Source organism: Cryptomeria japonica, unplaced genomic scaffold, assembly GCF_030272615.1.
Source record: "Cryptomeria japonica unplaced genomic scaffold, Sugi_1.0 HiC_scaffold_148, whole genome shotgun sequence".
Classification (NCBI taxonomy): Eukaryota; Viridiplantae; Streptophyta; class Pinopsida; order Cupressales; family Cupressaceae; genus Cryptomeria; species Cryptomeria japonica.
This window is the reverse complement of record NW_026728970.1, coordinates 339,878-352,500: the sequence shown is the minus strand read 5'-3', so window position 1 is coordinate 352,500 and position 12,623 is coordinate 339,878. Positions and strand designations below refer to the sequence as shown.

The window sequence follows — 12,623 nt, the reverse complement described above, 5'->3', positions numbered from 1 at the left end:
CCTTTTCTGGAAATTAGTGAAGGCAGCGCATCAAAGGTGCGCAACGCTGGTGCGAACCTGGGAGCGCTCCGATGTGTGCTCCAAGGTGCGGCGTGCACGAAGTCGGACCCCGGTTTGCCCCGGGTGCGCACCTCGCGTGCACCTTGGTGCGCACACCTTGGCTGGGTTGCGCGCCCTGGTGGGCACCATGGTGCGCACCAAGGAGCGCTCCGAAGTGTGCTCCAAGGTGCGGCGTGCACGAAGTCGGAGCCCGGTTTGCCCCGGGTGCGCACCTCGCGTGCACCTTCGCCGCGGTGGGCACCATGGCGTGCACGAAGTCGGAGCCCGGTTTGCCCCGGGTGCGCACCTCGCGTGCACCTTCGCCGGGGTGGGCACCTTGGTGTGCAGACCTTGGCTGGGTTGCGCGCCCTGGTGGGCACCATGGTGCGCACCAAGGAGCGCTCCGAAGTGTGCTCCAAGGTGCGGCCTGCACGAAGTCGGAGCCCGGTTTGCCCCGGGTGTGCACCTCGGGTGGGCACCTTGGTGCGCATGCCTTGCCTGGGCTGCGCACCAGGGCGGGCTCAAGATGGCACCCGCGTTCCTTTTTTTTCACTATCTTTCAAAACGGAAATTTTAAAATCTCATTTTTTTTTGCCTTTTTCTGGAAATTAGTGAAGGCAGCGCATCAAAGGTGCGCACCTCGCTGCCCACCACGGTGCGCAACGCCGGTGGGCACCCGGGAGTGCTTCGAAGTGTGCTCCAAGGTGCTGCGTGCACGTTGTCGGAGCCCGGTTTGCCCCGGGTGCGCACCTCGCGTGCACCTTCGTCGGGGTGGGCACCTTGGCTGGGTTTGCCCCGGCTGCGCTCCGAAGCGGGGTTATTGGAGCGCCGCCTCTTTTTTTGTCGGAGCGTTTGGTGGGGTTTCTCGCATTGGCTCTTCCGAGGCCCGGTTGCCACCCTGGCGCGCACGAAGTCGGAAGTAGGGTTAATTGCCCGGGTGCGCACCTTTGCCAGGGTGGGCACCTTACCTGGGCTGCGCACCAGGGCGGGCTCAAGATGGCACGCGCGTTCCGTTTTTTTCACTATCTTTCAAAACGGAAATTTTAAAATCTCCTTTTTTTTTTGCCTTTTCTGGAAATTAGTGAAGGCAGCGCATCAAAGGTGCGCACCTCGCTGCCCACCTTGGTGTGCTCTGAGGTGCGCACCCGGGAGCGCTACGAAGTGTGCTCCAAGGTGCGGCGTGCACGTTGTCGGAGCCCGGTTTGCCCCGGGTGCGCACCTCGCCTGCACCTTGGCCGGGGTGGGCACCTTGGCTGGGTTTGCCCAGGGTGCGCTCCGAAGCGGGGTTACTGGAGCGCCCCCTCTTTTTTTGTCAGAGCGTTTGGTGGGGTTTCTCGCATTGGCTCTTCCCAGGCCCGGTTGTTGGGTGCGCTCCCACCCTGGCGCGCGCGAAGTTGGAAGTTGGGTTAATTGCCCGGGCGCGCACCTTCGCCAGGGTGGGCACCTTGGTGCGCACACCTTGGCTGGGCTGCGCACCAGGGCGGGCTCAAGATGGCACCAGCATTCCCTTTTTCTCACTATCTTTCAAAACGGAAATTTTAAAATCTCGTTTTTTTTTTGCCTTTTATGGAAATTAGTGAAGGCATCGCATCAAAGGTGCGCACCTCGCTGCCCACCTTGGTGTGCTCCGAGGTGCCCACCACGGTGCGCAACGCCGGTGCGAACCCGGGAGCGCCCCGATGTGTGCTCCAAGGTGCGGCGTGCACGAAGTCGGACCCCGGTTTGCCCCGGGTGCGCACCTCGCGTGCACCTTGGTGCGCACACCTTGGCTGGGTTGCGCGGCCTGGTGGGCACCATGGTGCGCACCAAGGAGCGCTCCGAAGTGTGCTCCAAGGTGCGGCGTGCACGAAGTCGGAGCCCGGTTTGCCCCGGGTACGCACCTCGCGTGCACCTTCGCCGGGGTGGGCACCTCGGCTGGGTTGCGCGCCCTGGTGCGCACCAAGGAGCGCTCCGAAGTGTGCTCCAAGGTGCGGCGTGCACGAAGTCGGAGCCCGGTTTGCCCCGGGTGCGCACCTTCGCCGCGGTGCGCACCATGGCGTGCACGAAGTCGGAGCCCGGTTTGCCCCGGGTGCGCACCTCGCGTGCACCTTCGGCGGGGTTGCGCGCCCTGGTGGGCACCATGGTGCGCACCAAGGAGCGCTCCGAAGTGTGCTCCAAGGTGCGGCGTGCACGAAGTCGGAGCCCGGTTTGCCCCGGGTGCGCACCTCGCGTGCACCTTCGGCGGGGTTGCGCGCCCTGGTGGGCACCATGGTGCGCACCAAGGAGCGCTCCGAAGTGTGCTCCAAGGTGCGGCGTGCACGAAGTCGGAGCCCGGTTTGCCCCGGGTGCGCACCTCGCGTGCACCTTCGCCGCGGTGGGCACCATGGCGTGCACGAAGTCGGAGCCCGGTTTGCCCCGGGTGCGCACCTCGCGTGCACCTTCGCCGGGGTGGGCACCTCGGCTGGGTTGCGCGCCCTGGTGCGCACCAAGGAGCGCTCCGAAGTGTGCTCCAAGGTGCGGCGTGCACGAAGTCGGAGCCCGGTTTGCCCCGGGTGCGCACCTCGCGTGCACCTTCGCCAGGGTGGGCACCTCGGTGCGCACACCTTCTCAATGTTTTCTTGCCTTTTCTGGAAATTGGTGAAGGCAGCGCATCAAAGGTGCGCACCTCGGTGTGCTCCGAGGTGCGAACCCGAGAGCGCTCCGAGGTGCCCACGAAGTCGAAAGTCGGGTTAATTGCATTGTTTTCCCCGGGTGCGCTCCGAGGTGCGCAACATCGGCGCGCACCAAGGAGGGCTCCGAAGTGTGCTCCAAGGTGCGCACGATGGCGTGCACCTCTGGTGCGCACGATTCGGAGCTCGGTTTGACCGGGGTGCGCACACCTTGGCTGGGTTGCGCACCTTTTGTGCGCTCCAAGGTGCTCACGAAGTCGGAGCTCGGTTTGCCCCGGGTGCGCACCTTCGCCAGGGTGCGCACCTTGATGCGCACGCCTTGGCTGGGCTGCGCACCTTGGTGGGCGCCATGGTGCGCACCTTTCGTGCGCTCCAAGGTGCGCACGAAGTCGGAGCTCGGTTTGCCCCGGGTGCGCACCTTGGTGGGCGCCATGGTGCACTCCGAGGTGCCCAAGATTGGTGCGCACCAAGGAGCGCTCCGAAGTGCGCTCCAAGGTGCGCGCGAAGTCGAAAGTTGGGTTAATTGTCCGGTTTGCCTCGGGTGCGCACCTTGCGTGCACCTTCGCCAGGGTGGGCGCCTTGGTGCGCACACCTTGGCTGGGCTGCGCACACCTTGGCACCCGCGTTTCCTTCATTTTAAATTTTTTTTTTTTACAATCTCTCAAGTGGGAAATTCTATAATCTCAACTTTTTTTGCCTTTTCAGGAAACTTTTGAATGGAGCGCATCATTGGTGCGCTCCGAAGTGTGCTCCAAAGCTCTCTCCAGCTGCGTGCACCTGCCCCGGCCGCGCACCCGGCCCCGCCCAGCTTCGCTCACCTGTCCCGGGCGTCTGGTGCGGAACCTTAGAGTAAGAAACATCACCGTGCACCTTGGCCAACGTGCGCGACTCGACCGAGCGCGCACTGGCCGAGGTGCACACCGATTTCACCTGGGTGCGCGCGCAGCACCTCGGGCGCACCGGGGTGCGCGCACAACGCCCGGGTTGCACCGTGGCCTGTGTGCTCGGGGCGCCTCGGGTGCGCGCTCGGTGTCGCCCCCGCGCGCGCGGTAGTGCGGGCAGCGCACCCCGGCCCGGCCCGGCCCCGACGAGAACGCAAACGGGCAAAAGGTTTATTCAAATAGCATTGCGACGCCCGGCGAAAAACTAAAAAAGGGTGCAACACCGGGACTTCCCGGGAGGTCACCCATCCCAGTACTACTCCGGCCCAAGCGCGCTTAACTGCGGAGTTCTGATGGGATCCGGTGCACTAACGCTGGTATGATCGCACCCGTTATGAGCTTGTCGCAGTGTGTACTTAGCAAACCGCGACCCACGTGCGAATCCACCCCGGCCACCCACCCCCGTCGAGGTGCACACCCTCCCTCGCGAAGTGCGCCCCGTTCGCCAAGTGTGAGCCCTGCCCGGGTGCGCGCACCTTGCTAGGGCGTCGGGTGTGCACCCGGCCCGGCCTACGTGCGTGCACCTGGAGGGGGCGTCGTGTGCGTGCAGTGTCCCGTCTGCAACGCGGTGCCCACACACCACCTCGGGCGCAACGACCTGCGCTCACATGTGGGCCGAGTGCACCTTGGTGCATGTTCGGGGCGCCTCGGGTGCACGCTCGATCTTGCCCTGGTGCACCAAGGCGCTCGGTTTGCCCCGGGTGCGCACTTGGTGCAAGGTGGGCACCCAAAATAGGGATCAAGCACCAAAACACAAGTTTCGGGATGCAAAATGGGACCCAAGGACCACAAATGCGTTCCAAGACCCATGATGGGTCCACGAGAACAAAAATGTGTTCCGAGACTTAATAAACAAATATTGGGTTTTAGGAGAAGAAACATGCTCTGATGCCCAAAACGAGAATCGACCCCGAAAAGGCCACAGGCCAAAAGTGGGATGCGAGACAAAAAAAAATGGGACCCGAGGACCAAAATTGGGTTCCCAGGTCGAAGACAGGGCAACCGGACAAGAAACGACCTCTAAGGCTCGAAATGAGTCCCGACGACTAAAACTTGACAAGAAGCACCCATCAGGCACCCAACTCGACACCCATGGGATGCCGACCCACCCGGGCTTCCACCTAGCACACCTTGGCACCCACCCACCCTCGCACCCAACCTCGCACCCAACTTAGCACCTTTGAACCCACATTGGCACTCACCCTGACCCTGGCACCTTGGAACCCACATTGGCACTCACCTTGACCCTGGCACCCACCTTTGCACTCACCTTGGGACCCACCCTGGCTCCCACCTCGGCACCCACCCAGACACCCACCTTGGTTCCTTGGCACCCACCTTGGATCCTTGGCACCCACCCCGACACCCACCTTGGCACGCAACTTGGCTACTTGCCACCCACCTTGGCTCCTTGACGCCCACCCCGACAACCACCCCGTGACCTACCCTGGCTAGGGTTGGTGCACACCCACCCTGGTGCCCACCTTGGCACCCACCCTATGACCCACCTTGGCACGCACCTTAGTACCCACCCCGTTACCCACCCTAGGACCCACCCCGTGACCCACCTTGGCCAGGGTGGGTGCACCCACCCTGGTGCCCACCTTGGCACCCACCCATCCTAGCACCCAGCCTGTGACCGGGCTTGGAACCCAACCTTGCACCCGCACCCGTCTTGGCCAGTGTGGGTGCGCACCCATCCTGGCACCCACGTTGTGACACACCCTTTAACCCACGCACCCTAGCACCCACGTTGGCACCCACCTTGGAACCCAACCTAGCAACTTGGCACCCACCCCGTGACCCACCTTGGCATCCACCATAGCAGTCGCCGACTTGGCACCCACCTCGGCACCCACCTTGACACTTGTGGACCCACCTTGCCACTCACCCTAGCATCGACCCATCCTAGCACCCACCCTGGCACCTTTGCACCCTAGCACTCACCCATCCTAGCACCTAACCTGTGACCCACCTTGACACTCACCCTCGCACCCACCTTGGAACCCAACCTAGCACCCACCCACCCTGACACCAACCCTAGCACCTACCCACCCTTGCACCCACCCTGTGACCCATCTTGGCACCCACCCATCCTACCACTCAACCTATCACCCACCTTCTCACCCACCTTGGCATCCACCTTAGCACCCACCCACACTGGCACCTTGGCACCCACCTCGGGCAAGGTGGGTGCACACCCACCCTGGCACCCAATTTAGAACCCACCGAGCATGTTACCCACCTTGGCACCCACATTGCAGCCCACCCTAGTACCCACCCTATGACCCACATTGGCATCCACACCCTAGCACCCAGGCACCTCGACACCCGCCTTGACACCCACCCTAGCACTGAACCTGTGACCCACCTTGGAACTCACCCTAGAACCCACCCACCCTGTGAACCACCTTGGCATCCACCTTAGCACCCACCCACCTTGGCACCCACTCTAGCACTCACCCATCCTAACACCCAACTTGTTACCCACCTTGGCACCCGCCCTCGCGTCCACCTTGAAACCCACCCTAGCACCCACCCACGCAGGAGCCCACCTTGGCACCCAACCTAACACCCACGCATCCTGGCACCCAACTTGTGACCCACCTTGGAACCCACCCTAGTACCCACCTTTGAACCCACTATATCACCAACCCACCTTGGCACCCACCCTATGACCCTCTTTGGAATCCACCCTAGCACGCACCCACCCTGGCACCCACCATGGAGCGCACCCTAGCACCCACCCACCTCGGCACGCACCTCAACACCCACCTTGGTGTGCGCACTGCGCCAACCTCTCAAAGACCCTATGTGGTGCGCTCCAAAGTGTACACCTTTGGTGCGCTCCAAGGTGCGCACCTTTGGTGCACACCGAGGTGCACACCAAAGTGTGCACCGAGGTGAGCACCAAAGTGCACTCCAGGGTGCACACCAAGGCGTGCACCTTTGGTGCGGTCAATGCAAACGAATTCGGAAGTTGGGGTCGATGTCCTAATCGCTGCTGCAGACTACACGTATGAGAATCGGACAAATAGCTTTATATAGGGGAGGTGTTGCGTTTGATGGGTCGACTCCCCTGGTTGTGTGCACTGCACCAACTTCAAAGACCCTGTCTTGTTTAAGAAGTCAAAAGTTGGGGTGGATGTCCTAATCATTGCTGCAGTCTACGCATGTATGAGAATCAGACAAATAGCTTATATAGGGGAGGTGTTGCATTCGGTGGGTTGACTCCCCTGGTTGTGCGCACTGCGCCAACCTCAAAGACCCCGCATAGCAGAAGAAGTCGGAAGTCGGATTTTGGTGAGCACCAAGGCGTGCACCTTTGGTGCGGTCAACGCAGACGAATTCAGAAGTTGGGGTGGATGTCCTAATCGTTGTTGCAGGCTACACATGTATGAGAATCAGACAAATAGCTTATATAGGGGAGGTGTTGGGTTTGATGGGTCAACTCCCTTGGTTGTGCGCATTACGCCAACCTCAAAGACCTTGTTTTCGTTAAGAAGTCAAAAGTTGGGGTCAATGTCCTAATGGCTCCTGCAGGCTACACATGTATGAGAATCGGACAAATAGCTTATATAGGGGAGGTGTTGGGTTTGATGGGTCGACTCCCCTGGTTGTGCGCATTACGTCAACCTCAAAGACCTTGTTTTCGTTAAGAAGTCAAAAGTTGGGGTCGATGTCCTAATTGCTCCTGTAGACTACACATGTATGAGAATCAGACAAATAGCTTATATAGGGGAGGTGTTGGGTTTGATGGGTTGACTCCCCTAGTTGTTCGCATTACACCAACCTCAAAGACCTTGTTTTCGTTTAGAAGCCGAAAGTTGGGGTCGATGTCCTAATTGCTCCTGCAGGCTACGCATGTATGAGAATCAGACAAATAGCTTATATAGGGGAGGTGTTGGGTTTGATGGGTCGACTCCCCTGGTTGTGCGCATTGCGCCAACCTCAAAGACCCTGCATTGCGGATGAAGTCGAAAGTCAGAGTTTGGTGTGCTACAAGGTGTGGTCGAAGGTGCTCACCTAGGTGTGCACCTTTGGAGCACAGGAAAAGTGCCCTCCAAAAGTGCGCACCTTTGGAGTGCACAAAAGTGCCCTCCAAAAGTGCGCACCTTTGGAGCGCAGAAAAGTGCCCTCCAAAAAGTGCCCTCCAAAAGTGCGCACCTTTGGAGCGCAGAAAAGTGCCCTCCAAAAAGTGCCCTCCAAAAGTGCGCACCTTTGGAGCGCAGAAAAGTGCCCTCCAAAAAGTGCCCTCCAAAAGTGCGCACCTTTGGAGCGCAGAAAAGTGCCCTCCAAAAAGTGCCCTCCAAAAGTGCGCACCTTTGGAGCGCAGAAAAGTGCCCTCCAAAAAGTGCCCTCCAAAAGTGCGCACCTTTGGAGCGCAGAAAAGTGCCCTCCAAAAAGTGCCCTCCAAAAGTGCGCACCTTTGGAGCGCAGAAAAGTGCCCTCCAAAAAGTGCCCTCCAAAAGTGCGCACCTTTGGAGCGCAGAAAAGTGCCCTCCAAAAAGTGCCCTCCAAAAGTGCGCACCTTTGGAGCGCAGAAAAGTGCCCTCCAAAAAGTGCCCTCCAAAAGTGCGCACCTTTGGAGCGCAGAAAAGTGCCCTCCAAAAGTGCGCACCTTTGGAGCGCACAAAAGTGCCCTCCAAAAGTGCGCACTTTTGGTGCGCACCAAGGCGCTGGTTCGGTCGTTGCAGGCGAGTTCGGAAGTTGGGGTCGATGTCCTGAGCGGAGGTGCAAACTACACAGGTGTCGGAATCGGACAAATAGCTTATATAGGGGAGGTGTATGCTTCGATGGGTCGACTCCCCAGGTTGAGCGCACCGCGCCAACCTCAAAGACCCTACGGTATGGATGAAGTCGGAAGTTGGGTCCGATGACCAATTCGATTAGTAGGTATGCTCATGAGGTCGGAATTTGGGTCCGATGACCTGCCATGTGCAGGAAGGCGAATGTTGACACTGTGCGTTGCAAGGTGCACACCAAGGCGCTGGTGCGGTCTTTTTAGTCGAGTTCGGAAGTTGGGGTCGATGTCCTGATCGGAGGTGCAAGCTACACAGGTGTGGGAATCGGACAAATAGCTTATATAGGGGAGGTGTATGCTTCGTTGGGTCGACTCCCCGGGTTGAGCGCACCGCGCCAACCTCAAAGACCCTACGGTATGGATGAAGTCGGAAGTTGGGTCCGATGACCGATTCGATATGTAGGCATACTCGCGAGGTCGGAATTTGGGTCCGATGACCTGCCACGTGCAGGAAGGCGAATGTTGGCACTGTGCGTTGCAAGGTGCGCACCAAGGCGCTGGTTCGGTCGTTGGAGGCGAGTTCGGAAGTTGGGGTCGATGTCTTGATCGGAGGTGCAAACTACACAGGTGTGGGAATCGGACAAATAGCTTATATAGGGGAGGTGTATGCTTCGTTGGGTCGACTCCCCGGGTTGAGCGCACCGCGCCAACCTCAAAGACCCTACGGTATGGATGAAGTCGGAAGTTGGGTCCGATGACCGATTCGATATGTAGGCATACTCGCGAGGTCGGAATTTGGGTCCGATGACCTGCCATGTGCAGGAAGGCGAATGTTGGGACTGTGCGTCGCAAGGTGCGCACCAAGGCGCTGGTGCCGTCGTTGCAGTCGAGTTCGGAAGTTGGGGTCGATGTCCTGGTCAGAGGTGCAAACTACACAGGTGTGGGAATCGGACAAATAGCTTATATAGGGGAGGTGTATGCTTCGATGGGTCGACTCCCTGGGTTGAGCGCACCGCGCCAACCTCAAAGACCCTACAGTATGGATGAAGTCGGAAGTTGGGTCCGATGACCGATTCGATACGTAGGCATATTGGCGAGGTCTGAATTTGTGTCCGATGACCTGCCATGCGCAGGAAGGCGGAATTTGGGTCCGATGACCGAGTTGATGGCGTGCCATGCGCAGAAAGGCGGAATTTGGGTCCGATGACCGAGTTGATGTTGATGGCCCGCCATGCACAGGAAGGCGGAATTTGGGTCCGATGACCGATTTGAAGGCGTGCCATACGCAAAAAGGCGGAGTTTGGGTCCGATGACCGAGTTGATATTGATGGCCCGCCATGCGCAGGAAGGCGGAATTTGGGTCCGATGACCTGACATACGCATGGAGTCCGACTCGGGGGCCGATGTTCGATTCGATGACTTGCATTGTGGGTAAAGTCGGAAGTTGTGGTCTTTGACCCGATTCGATGACCAGACTTCGGCTGCTTGAGAATCGGACAAATAACTTATATAGGGGAGGTAGTGTTCTCGAGCATCCTCCCCCCGTGCCCGTTTATGTCGATTGATGCTGGTGCTCGACTGGTTGGAGCGCTCGGATGCAAAAATCTTGCACCAGGATTTATCGATTGTGATGGACACGGCAAGTCTCCTGATTGCTATGCAGGAGCTCATCGTGAATCTCTATGCGGCCTTGGTATGGACTCGACCTGCGGAATGGTTCGGCAATGGTAGTCGCTCCAACACGTCCTTGCAATGGCCACAGAGGTGATTCGACTAGAGCTCCAGTCTAGCTTTTGGGTTGCTTGGCGGACTGGTATAGCCGCGATCGAGTTCCGGCCATGAACGTTTTAGATAGCTCTTGGGCTTTCTGGGACGGAAGTCGGAAGTTTGGGCTGTTGTCCGATTTGATGACCATTCTTCGGATGTGTGAGAATCGGACAAATAACTTATATAGGGGACTGTGTTGTCTCACGCAGCCCCCTCCGTGCCCCTCTATCTCGACCGATGTTGGTGCTTGAAAGGGTTGGGATCGCTCGGATTTATAAACGTGCACCACCATTTGTCGAGTGTGAGGGACGCGGCAGGTCTCCTAAATGCTATGCGGGCGCTCTCTGAGAATCTCTATCCGGCCTCGACACAGACTAGTCTTGCTGAATGGTTTGGCACTGGTAGTCGATCCAACACGTCGTTGTTGTGGCCGCCTAGGCGATTCGATTCGAGCCCCCGTCTAGCTTTTGGGTTGCTTGGCGGATTTTGCCCTATCCGCAAGTGAGCTCGGTCCCTAAACGTTCGAGAAACCCGATTGCTATGCGCCGACTCTCTTTCTTGCGAGCCTCCATCTAGCTTTTGGGTCTCTACGGAACGGAAGTCGGAATCTGGGACCGTTGTTTGATTCGACGAGGCAGACTACGGTTGTGCGAGAATCGGACAAATAACTTATATAGGGGAGGTGTTGACTGGAGCATTCTCCCCCGTGCCCCTCTAACTCGACCAATGCTGGCGCTCGAACGGTGGTAGCGCTCGGATTTTCATTGAGCGCCAGCATTGGTCGATTTAGAGGGGCATGCGAGATTCCCGAATGCTATGCGAGGGCTCTAACGGAAATGTCTATTGGTTTCGGTATGGATGCAATTGCGAGTGGTTCGGCAAAGGTAGTCGTTCCGATGCGTCCATGTCGTGGCCAAATCGATAATTCGATTTGAGCCCTCGTATAGCATTTGGGTCTCTCGATGTGATTCCGCATTCCAGTCCCTTTGGGCACTGCTTGAGCCGCATCCCAGGGGGTTCCCTTCCCAATAATCTGCCTCGCAACCCGATTGCTATGCGGTGAGGCTCCTCGGCCGCCTCGGAACTATCTGTGTATCAGACGCATCGCGGGATAAGGGGTTGGCAACGGTAGTCGCCCCAAGCGCGTCCGATGCTTGGACCATTCCGAGGCGGCCCTGAAGCCTCTTCCGTCTAGCCGTTGGGTCCTTCTCGCCGCATCCCTCGCCTCGCACCCCGATTGCTATGCGGTGAGGCTCCTCGGCCGCCTCGGAACTATCTGTGTATCGGACGCGTCGCGGGATAAGGGGTTGTCACTGGTAGTCGCCCCAAGCGCGTCCGATGCTTGGACCATTCCGAGGCGGCCCTGAAGCCTCTTCCGTCTAGCCGTTGGGTCCTTCTCGCCGCATCCCTCGCCTCGCACCCCGATTGCTATGCGGTGAGGCTCCTCGGCCGCCTCGGAACTATCTGTGTATCGGACGCGTCGCGGGATAAGGGGTTGTCATTGGTAGTCGCCCCAAGCGCGTCCGATGCTTGGACCATTCCGAGGCGGCCCTGAAGCCTCTTCCGTCTAGCCGTTGGGTCCTTCTCGCCGCATCCCTCGCCTCGCACCCCGATTGCTATGCGGTGAGGCTCCTCGGCCGCCTTGGAACTATCTGTGTATCGGACGCGTCGCGGGATAAGGGGTTGTCACTGGTAGTCGCCCCAAGCGCGTCCGATGCTTAGACCATTCCGAGGCGGACCCGAAGCCTCTTCCGTCTAGCCGTTGGGTCCTTCTCGCCGCATCCTTCGCCTCGCACCCCGATTGCTATGCGGTGAGGCTCCTCGGCCGCCTCGGAACTATCTGTGTATCGGACGCGTCGCGGGATAAGGGGTTGTCACTGGTAGTCGCCCCAAGCGCGTCCGATGCTTGGACCATTCCGAGGCGGACCCGAAGCCTCTTCCGTCTAGCCGTTGGGTCCTTCTCGCCGCATCCCTCGCCTCGCACCCCGATTGCTATGCGGTGAGGCTCCTCGGCCGCCTTGGAACTATCTGTGTATCGGACGCGTCGCGGGATAAGGGGTTGTCACTGGTAGTCGCCCCAAGCGCGTCCGATGCTTGGACCATTCCGAGGCGGACCCGAAGCCTCTTCCGTCTAGCCGTTGGGTCCTTCTCGCCGCATCCCTCGCCTCGCACCCCGATTGCTATGCGGTGAGGCTCCTCGGCCGCCTTGGAACTATCTGTGTATCGGACGCGTCGCGGGATAAGGGGTTGTCACTGGTAGTCGCCCCAAGCGCGTCCGATGCTTGGACCATTCCGAGGCGGACCCGAAGCCTCTTCCGTCTAGCCGTTGGGTCCTTCTCGCCGCATCCCTCGCCTCGCACCCCGATTGCTATGCGGTGAGGCTCCTCGGCCGCCTTGGAACTATCTGTGTATCGGACGCGTCGCGGGATAAGGGGTTGTCACTGGTAGTCGCCCCAAGCGCGTCCGATGCTTGGACCATTCCGA

General features: G+C 59.3%; 1 non-coding gene across 1 annotated transcript; it reads right to left on the bottom strand.

Moving 5' to 3' along the window:
* Nucleotides 1–3,840: 3,840 nt before the first annotated feature.
* LOC131866487 (5S ribosomal RNA) lies at nt 3,841–3,959 on the bottom strand. Its single transcript, XR_009365093.1, has one exon. It is a non-coding gene; the product is annotated as a 5S ribosomal RNA (ribosomal RNA).
* Nucleotides 3,960–12,623: the final 8,664 nt, after the last annotated feature.